This window comes from Triticum aestivum, chromosome 3B (genome assembly GCF_018294505.1).
Source record: "Triticum aestivum cultivar Chinese Spring chromosome 3B, IWGSC CS RefSeq v2.1, whole genome shotgun sequence".
Lineage (NCBI taxonomy): Eukaryota > Viridiplantae > Streptophyta > Magnoliopsida > Poales > Poaceae > Triticum > Triticum aestivum.
This window is the reverse complement of record NC_057801.1, coordinates 721,798,606-721,809,174: the sequence shown is the minus strand read 5'-3', so window position 1 is coordinate 721,809,174 and position 10,569 is coordinate 721,798,606.

The following is a 10,569-nucleotide window of genomic DNA, read 5'->3' as shown; positions in this document are numbered from 1 at the left end:
GAGAAGATGTTGTTGCAAGAGGTGGAAAGGACTAGGGATTTGTTGAAGCCACATGATGTTGAGAGGGCGGATACCGGGTGCTCTATCATGACCGATGCTTGGACAGACAAGAAAAGGAGAAGCATCATGAACTTGTGTGTGCATTGCAAGTTGGGGACAGTCTTTCTTGGATCAAAGGTGGCATGGGCCTTTCCACACACAAGTCTATACATCTTCAATTATGTGGATGAGTGCATTGAGAAAATTGGTACTAATCTGAACTTTTTAATTTGCTCTCATTCATTGTTTTTCAAATTTTCATCATGTGCTTGTGTGCTGAATGTTATGTTTTGATTATTGTGTTTTGCAATGATGTTTTGTAGGGGCTGAAAATGTTGTGCAAATAGTCACGGATAATGCATCAAACAACATGGGAGCAAAGGCAATGTTGAAAAGTAAAAGGCCCAAGATATTTTGGACCTCATGTGCAACTCACACAATCAACTTGACGGTAGAAGCAATTGGGAAGTTGAAGCAGTTTGCTCCTGCAATAACCAAAGCCAAGGAGATGACATGTTTCCTTTATGAACATCATGCGACCTTGGCATTGATGAGGCATCATACAAAAAAGAGAGACATTGTTAGGTCGGGAGTAACTAGATTTGCTTCGGCATTTCTCACCTTGCAAAGTCTTGCTGCTAAGAGGAAGCAACTAATGGATATGTGTTGCAGTCCCACTTGGGAAGATTGCAAACACACAAGAACAAAGAAAGGGAAGGTGGCTCATGCCACAATAATGAGTAGGGCATTTTGGAAAATGTGTCTCTTTGCATCAAGGTATGGTTAGATGAACCACAAATTCTGTCTTGTTTCATCGTGTCTCATCATGCCACAATAGTGAAATACTAATGTTGTGCTTTTCTATGTTTTATGCTGGAATGCAAGGTTTTTGAGCCTTTGGTGAAGTTACTTCGGTTGGCTGATAGTGATGAGGTGTCCATGGCCTCTATGTATGGACAAATAATAGAAACAAAGAAGGCAATAATGCTTGCGGTTGAAAGTTCAAAGAAGGATTACAAGGTGATCACAACAGCCATGGAGAGCAAGATGAATGGGAGGCTAGATACCATATTGCACATGACAGCATATGCCTTGAATCCTTATTATAGCTATGCTACCGCAAGCATCTTTACTGATGTAGAAGTCATGTCCGGGTTGATGGAGGCTATTGAACAATTTTATCATGGTGATGATGACAAGCAGGATAAAGCACTTAACACAGACTTGCCCAAGTTTAAGAAGAAGGAAGGCATGTTTGGGAAGGTGGTTGCCACAAGAGCCATTACCAATCAAAATTACAATGCCGGTAAGCTTGTTCTCAATGATAATTTTTCCATATTGCATCTCTGGAAGTTTTGGGCTGGTGCATTATAGTTTCAATTTTCTATGAATGTAGGGGAGTGGTGGGCAACTTATGGACTACAAACTCCTACCTTGATGCATGTGGCTTTGAGGATACTCAACTTGACCACAAGTTCATCCGGATGTGAAAGAAATTAGATCATTTTTGAACAAGTAATTCTCAACTTGCAAATACTCAAATCTGATCCTTACTTTGTTTTTGACAAGATGTGAATCTCTAAGATTCACTTTGCAATTTGTAGGTAGATGCAAAGAGGAGAAATAAACTAGATGTGCGTCGTAGGGACGATCTAGTTTATATTCAATACAATGGAAGAATGCTAGACAAGCGAAAGAAGTACTCATCATCTTGTGATGTCCTCCTTGGTGAAGATGCTTCCACATCCCAAGATTGGATATGTGAAGATGCTTACATTCATGATGAGATGGGGGAAACCAAAGATGACAATGCAGTGGAGCCTCGTAGAAGTCAAAGGGTGAGAGAACTACATGAAGTGGAAGAGTTCGTTTCCGATGATGAAGATGACATTGTGCCTATCAATGAGGATGAGATAGAGTTTTAGTCTGATGATGATGTGGTTGGGAATGGGATAGAAGAAACCAGTGACAATGGTGAGGAAGACCGTATGCAACCTTGAATCCTATGCCAATGAAAATGTCTTATGCTTGCTAGCAGCCTAGTACTTTATTTTGGACTTTTGGTTGTGAGTTGTGAGAATCAGAGAACAAAGGAAGGACTATGTGTTGATTGGCGTTTGGCTGTGTGCTACTGCTAGCAAAAGCAAAGTAGCAAGAAACTATGTTATTTATGTTTTCTGATGACCTTGCTAAACTTGTTTGAACTTTGAACTATTCTGGACCTTCTGTATTTGCTTGCAAAGCAACAAGACTATTATATGCACTGCTGTACTGTACTGCTTTCAACTATTAAGTGTATCTGCCATGTAATATTTATTATGTATGAGAATCACGCAGACATGACCGAGACAGCTCTCCGGCCAATAACCAACAGCGGGATGTGGAGACCCATGTTGGCTCCCACATGTTCCACAATGATCTCATTGGATGAACCACGATGTCGAGGATTCAAGTAATCCCATATACAATTCCCTTTGTCAATTGGTATGTTACTTGCCCGAGATTCGATCGTCGGTATCCCAATACCTCGTTCAATCTCGTTACCGGCAAGTCACTTTACTCGTTCCATAATGTATGATCCCGTGACTAACCACTTAGTCACATTGAGCTCATTATGATGATGCATTACCGAGTGGGCCCAGAGATACCTCTCCATCATATGGAGTGACAAATCCCAGTCTTGATTCGTGCCAACCCAACAGGTACTTTCGGAGATACCTGTAGAGCACCTTTATAGTCACCTAGTTACGTTGTGACGTTTGGTACACCCAAAGCACTCCTACGGTATCCGGGAGTTGCACGATCTCATGGTCTAAGGAAATGATACTTGACATTAGAAAAGCTTTAGCAAACGAACTACACGATCTTGTGATATGCTTAGGATTGGGACTTGTCCATCACATCATTCTCCTAATGATGTGATTCCGTTATCAATGACATCCAATGTCCATAGTCAGGAAACCATGAACATCTGTTGATCAACGAGCTAGTCAACTAGAGGCTCACTAGGGACATGTTGTGGCCTATGTATTCACACTTGTATCACGGTTTCCGGTTAATACAATTATAGCATGAACAATAGACAATTATCATGAACAAGGAAATATAATAATAACCATTTTATTATTGCCTCTAGGGCATATTTCCAACACATACTGCTTACCACCAACGTCTTACTTTGATTTGGCGGCATTGTTGGATGAAGCGGCCCAGACCGACATTACATGACCGCGTTCATGAGACTAGTTCTACCGACGTGTTTTTGCACACAGGTGGTTGGCGGGTGTCTGTTTCTCCAACTTTAGTTGAATCGAGTTTGACTACAGCCGGTCCGTGTTGAAGGTTAAAACAACACACTTGACGGAAAATCGTTGTGGTTTTGATGCGTAGGTAAGGACAGTTCTTGCTAGAAGCCCGTAGCAGCCACGTAAAACTTGCAACAACAAAGTAGAGGACGTCTAACTTGTTTTTGCAGGGCATGTTGTGATGTGATATGGTCAAGACATGATGTGATATAATTTGTTGTATGAGATGATCATGTTTTGTTAAAGTTATCGGCAACTAGCAAGAGCCTTATGGTTGTCTCTTTATTGCATAAGATGCAAGCACCATATAATTGCTTTACTTCATCGCTAGGCGATAGCAATAGTTGCAAAAGCAATAGTTGGCGAGACGACCATGTGATGACACGTTGAGAGAGATCAAGATGATGGAGATCATGGTGTCATGCCGGTGAGGATGGAGATCATGATAGTACTTTGGAGATGGAAATCATAAGCACAAGATGATGATGTCCATATCATGTCACATGTTTTGGTTGCATGTGATGTTTACCTTTTATGCATCTTATTTTGCTTACGGCAGTAGCATTATAAGATGATCCCTTACTAAATTTCAAGGTATAAGTGTTCTCCCTGAGTATGCACCGTTGCGACAGTTCTTCGTGCTGAGACAACACGTGATGCTCGGGTGTGATAGGCTCTACGTTCACATACAATGGGTGCAAGCCAGTTTTGCACACGCAGAATACTCGGGTTAAACTTGACGAGCCTAGCATATGCAAATATGGCCTCAGAACACTGGAGACCGAAAGGTCGAGCATGAATCATATGGTAGATATGATCAACATAGTGATGTTCACCATTGAAAACTACTCCATCTCATGTGATGATCATACATGGTTTAGTTGATATGGATCACATGATCATTTAGATGACTAGAGGGATGTCTATCTAAGTGGGAGTTCTCAAGTAATATGATTAATTGAACTTTAATTTATCATGAACTTACTCCTGATAGTATTTTGCAAATTATGTTGTAGATCAATAGCTCGCGTTGTAGCTTCCCTTTATTTTTGATATGTTCCTATAGAAAAATAAGTTTAAAGATGATAGTATCAATGATGTGGACTGGGTCCGTGATCTGAGGTTTATCCTCTTTGCTGCACAGAAGAATTATGTACTTGATGCACCGCTAGGTGACAGATATATTGCAGGAGCAGATGCAGACGTTATGAACGTGTGTGCTTAGATTCGACTAGTTGTGCTAATTTCAGATTTTATTGTGTAGCATTGATGCAAGTTTCGGTATTGGGAAGAAGAGTACATCAATATATTGATAGAGCGAAATTTAGTACATGTTCGTGCATTTTTAGCTAGCATGGAGGCTGTAGATGAGACAAGTGCACTTGTTGCTAGATTACAGGCTGGACACGAGACTAGGTGTGAGGAAGCAACATCGACTTCTTTAGACTCGAAGAAGAAAGAAGGATGCAAGATCAAGTCTCCTCCACAGATCAACAATGGGTGCATCGAGAAGGCCCTAACCCAACTCAAGGTAGTAGTTATGGAAGTTGGGTATCTTCTAAAATGTATTCTTGTGGTTCTTGTTTTCTTTGGTCTTGCTTTACTAGTCAAAATGTGATGATGTATTTCCATGTACCAAAAATGAATGATGAAAAAAGTAAAGGACTTGCAAAGAAAAATGTACGCGGACAGGATGCGGCCAGGATGCGTTCGCGCGCTGGGCGCTGATACGTCTCCAACATATCTATAATTTATGAAGCATATATGCTATTATATTATTGGTTTTGAATGATTATAGGCTTTATTATACACTTTTATATTACTTTTGGGACTAACCTATTAATCGGAGGCCCAACCCATATAGCTGTTTTATTGCCTGTTTCAGTATTTTGAAGAAAAGGAATATCAAACGTAGTCCAAACGGAATGAAACCTTCGGCATCGTGATCTTTGGAAAGATTATTATCCAGGAGACTTGGAGTGCAAGTCGGGGGGTCATCGAGGAAGCCACGAGATAGGGAGGCGCGCCCACCCCCCTGGGCATGCCCTACCCTCTCGTGGGCCCCTCGAGGCTCCTCCTACCAACTTCTTTCGCCTATATAAGCCTATGTACCCAAAAAACATTGAATATCAAGATAGATTGGGAGTTCCGTCGCCGCAAGCCTCTGTAGCCACCAAAACCTCTAGGGAGCCCGTTCGGCACCCTGCCGGAGGAGGATCCCATCACCGGTGGCCATCTTCATCATCCCGACGCTATCCATGATGAGGAGGGAGTAGTTCACCCTCGAGACTTAGGGTATGTACTAGTAGCTATGTGTTTGATCTCTCTCTCTCGTGTTCTCTCTCGTGTTCCCTCTATGGCACGATCTTGATGTATCCCGAGCTTTGCTATTGTAGTTGGATCTTATGATGTTTCTCCCCCTCTACTCTCTTGTAATGGATTGAGTTTTCCCATTTGAAGTTATCTTATCGGATTGAGTTTTTTATGATTTGAGAACACTTGATGTATGTCTTGCCGTGATTATCTGTGGTGACAATGGGATATCATGTGCCACTTGATGTATGTTTTGGTGACCAACTTGCGGGTTCCACCCATGAACCTATGCAAAGGGGTTGGCACACGTTTTCGTCTTGACTCTCCGGTAGAAACTTTGGGGCACTCTTTGAAGTACTTTGTGTTGGTTGAATAGATGAATCTGAGATTGTGTGATGCATATCGTATAATCATGCCCATAGATACTTGAGGTGACAATGGAGTATCTAGGTGACATTAGGGTTTTGGTTGATTTGTGTCTTAAGGTGTTATTCTAGTATGAACTCTATGATGGATTGAGCGGAAAGAATAGCTTCATGTTGTTTTACTACGAACTCTTGAATAGATAGAACAGAAAGGATAACTTTGAGGTGGTTTCGTACCCTACCATAATCTCTTCGTTTGTTCTCCGCTATTAGTGTCTTTGGAGTGACTCTTTGTTGCATGTTGAGGGATTGTTATATGATCTATCTATGTTATTATTGTTGAGAGAACTTGCACTAGTGAAAGTATGAACCTTAGGCCTTGTTTCCTACCATTGCAATACCATTTACGCTCACTTTTATCACTTGCTACCTTGCTGTTTTTATAATTTCAGATTACAAATACCTTTATCTAACATCCATATTGCACTTGTATCACCATCTCTTCGCCGAACTAGTGCACCTATACAATTTACCATTGTATTCGGTATGTTGGGGACACAAGAGAATCTTTGTTATTTGGTTGCAGGGTTGTTTGATAGAGACCATCTTCATCCTACGCCTCCTACGGATTGATAAACCTTAGGTCATCCACTTGAGGGAAATTTGCTACTGTCCTACAAACCTGTGCACTTGCAGGCCCAACAACGTCTACAAGAAGAAGGTTGTGTAGTAGACATCAAGCTCTTTTCTGGCGCCGTTGGCGGCGAGGTGAGTGCTTGAAGGTATACCTTTAGATCTTGCAATCGAATCTTTTTGTTTCTTGTTTTATCACTAGTTTAGTTTATAAAAGAAAACTACCAAAAATGGAATTGAGTTTGTCTCATAAGCTTCATCTTTTTAATACCTTTCGTGAGTATGATGAAAAGGAAAATTGTGCTCAAGTGGTAGAAGAAGAAATCTATAAAATGTTTTGCATAAAATCTTTGAATGATGAGCATGATTGCAATGTTGTTAGTATGAATTCTGTGAATATCCATGATACTAATGATATGCAAAGCCACAAGCTTGGGGATGCTATGTTTGATGAATATGATATTTTTTGTCCCCCAAGTTTTGATGAGAATATTTATTACGATGAAAGCATGCCTCCTATTTATGATGATTATATTGATGAAAGTGGGTTTGGAAGAGTGTCAACTTTAGGTAGTATTGATCCCACTATTTTGGAGGATGTTGAATCTTATTATGATGAATATGAAAGTGGATTTGAAAGAGTGTCAACTTTATTTAGTGATGATTCCACTATTTCGGAAGAGGTTCCAATTGATTATGAGAAAAAAGTTGCTATCTATGATGATTATTGTGATGACTTGTATGCTATTAAGAATAATGATAACCATGAAACTTGTCATCATGATTTTAGTTTTAAATTGGATTATGCTTCACATGATAGTTATTTTGTTGAGTTTTCTCCCACTACTATTGATGAGAATAAATTTGCTTATGTGGGGAATAGTAAATTTTCTATGCTTGTAGATCATGAAAAGAATGCTTTAGGTGCTGGTTATATTGTTGAATTCATTCATGATGCTACTGAAAATTATTATGAGGGAGGATCATATGCTTGTAGGAATGGCAATAAAATCAAGTTTGCTCTCTATGTGCTTAAAGTTTCGAAGTTATGCTTGTTTTGCCATCCTATGCTAGTTGATTATTGTTCCCATAAGTTGTTTGCTCACAAAATCCCTATGCATAGGAAGTGGGTTAGGCTTAAATGTGCTAGTCATATTCTTCATGATGCTCTCTTTATGTTTCAATTCTTATCTTTTATGTGAGCATCATTGAAATCACCATGCCTAGCTAAAGGCATTAAAGAAAATCGCTTGTTGGGAGGCAACCCAATGTTATTTTTGTTTCTTGCTTTTTGTTCCTGTTTAGTAATAAATAATTCATCTAGACTCTGGTTAGATGTGGTATCATGTTTTAATTAGTGTTTGTGCCAAGTAGGACCTTTGGGAAGACTTGGGTGAAGTCCATATGATCATGCTGTAAAAAACACAAATATTTGCGCTCACGAGATTAGCTGCCATTGTTTACAGAAGAGTGATTTTAGGTTGATTATTTTTGCAGATGATTAATAGACAAATTCCTCAGGTCCACCAGTTTATTTCAGAATTTTTGAGGTTCCAAAAGTATACGTTTGATACAGATTACTACAGACTGTTCTGTTTTTGACAGATTCTGCCTTTCGTGTGTTGTTTGCTTTTGATGCATCTATGGCTAGTATGTAAGGGTATGAACCATAGAGAACTTGGAATAGAGTAGGTTTAACACCAATATGAATAAATAATGAGTTCATTACAGTACCTAAGTGGTGATTTATTTTCTTATACTAACGGAGCTTGCGAGTTTTGTTTTGAGTTTTGTGTGGTTGAAGTTTTCAAGTTTTGGGTAAAGATTCGATGGAATATGGAATAAGGAGTGGCAAGAGCCTAATCTTGGGGATTACCAAGGAATCCCAAGGTAATATTCAAGCACAACCAAGCAACTAAGCTTGGGGATGCCCCGGAAGGCATCCCCTCTTTCGTCTTCGTTCATTGGTAACTTTAGTTGGAGCTATATTTTTATTCACCACATGATATGTGTTTTGCTTGGAGCGTCATTTTCTTTTGTTAGTATTTGCTTGCTGTTATGTAGAATAATGTTTTGCATCTTTATTTTCAATAAAAATGTCAAGGATAGCCTTTATCATGCTTATTTTGCTAGTATACATGTTGCTGTTTGAAAACAGAAAGTTTACCGCTGTTGCAAAAATTCCCTAGAAAACTCAGAGAGTGATATAATGTTGAATCTTTTTTGCATGATGAGCTCTGATAAATCTTATACAGCGTAGTATTTTTATTATAATTATTGGAGTTAGGAAAGTATGATGAATCTTGCATTCTTTACAGACTATGTTGTTTTGGCAGATTGCTATTATGTTTGCATTGTTTGCGTATGCTTGCTTGTTTAATGATTCTATTTGAGGATAGGAGTATTAAATATGCAGAGAAATTTAGTACGCAATGTTGAATAATAATGTTAGTAATTTGTTACAGTAGAAAATGATAAGGTTTTGCATTGTTTTATACTAACTTATCTCACGAGTTCTTGTTGAGTTTGGTGTGGATGAAGTTTTCGAGATTTAGGAAACCATGATATGAAAGGAATTAAGGAGACACAAAAGCTCAAGCTTTGGGATGCCAAAGGCACCCCAAGATAATATTCCAAGAAGTCTCAAGCATCTAAGCTTGGGGATGCCCCGGTAGGCATCCCACCTTTCTTCTTCAACAACTATCGGTTAGTATCGGTTGAACATAAGTTTTTGCTTCTTCGCATGAGTCGTGCTATCCTTGAAATGTCATTTTATTTTGCTTAGCTTGCTGTATGAATAAAATACCAAGATCTGAAATTCTTAAATGAGAGAGAGTCTTCATATAGCTACATAATTATTTTACTACTCATTGATCTTCACTTATATCTTTTTGGAGTAGTTTGTCATTTACTCATGTTCTTCACTTATATCCTAGGAGTAACTGGTTGAATGAGTTGAATGTCATAAATCTGAAATTATATATGTTTCATTTGCTTATCCCATGGGGAGTAATTACTTTACATCTAAGAAGTAGAGGTTGTAAATTTATTGGAGGTTAGCAAGCATTGTATTGGTCATTTGAACAATTCATGAAAGAATATTGAAGGAAGAGAGATTTCACATATAAATATATTATCATGGACATCTTTTATAATTGTGAGCACTCATTAAGTATGACATGCTAAAGAGTTGATGTTGGACAAGGAAGACAACGTAATGGGTTATGTTTCCTCACATCTCAGTTAAAGTATATTGTCATGGATCATTCAAACATGTTGAGTTTGCCTTTCCTCCTCATGCTAGCCAAAATTCCTTGCACCAAGTAGATATACTACTTGTGCTTCCAATTATCCTTAAACCCAGTTTTTGCCATGAGAGTCCACCATACCTACCTATGAATTGAATAAGATCCTTCAAGTAAGTTGTCATCGGTGCAAGCAATAAAAATTGCTCTCTAAATATGCATGACTTATTAGTGCGGAGAAAATAAGCTTTGTACGATCTTGTTATGGAAGTAATAAAAGTGACGGACTGCATAATAAAGGTCCATATACAAGGGGCAATATAAAGTGACGTTCTTTCACATTAAGATTTTGTGTATCCAACCCTAAAAGCGCATGACAACCTTTGCTTCCCTCTGCGAAGGGCCTATCTTTTACTTTATGTCTTTTACTTTATGCAAGAGTCAAGGTGATCTTCACCTTTCCCTTTTTCATTTATCCTTTGGCAAGCACTTTGTGTTGGGATGATCCTGATATATATATCCAATTGGATGTAAGTTAGTATGAACTATTATTGTTGACATCACCCAAAGATGAATACGTTTGGAGGCAACACTATAAGCCCCTATCTTTCTCTGTGTCTGATTAAAGCTCCATAACCACAAGTATTGCGTGAGTGTTAGCAATTGTAG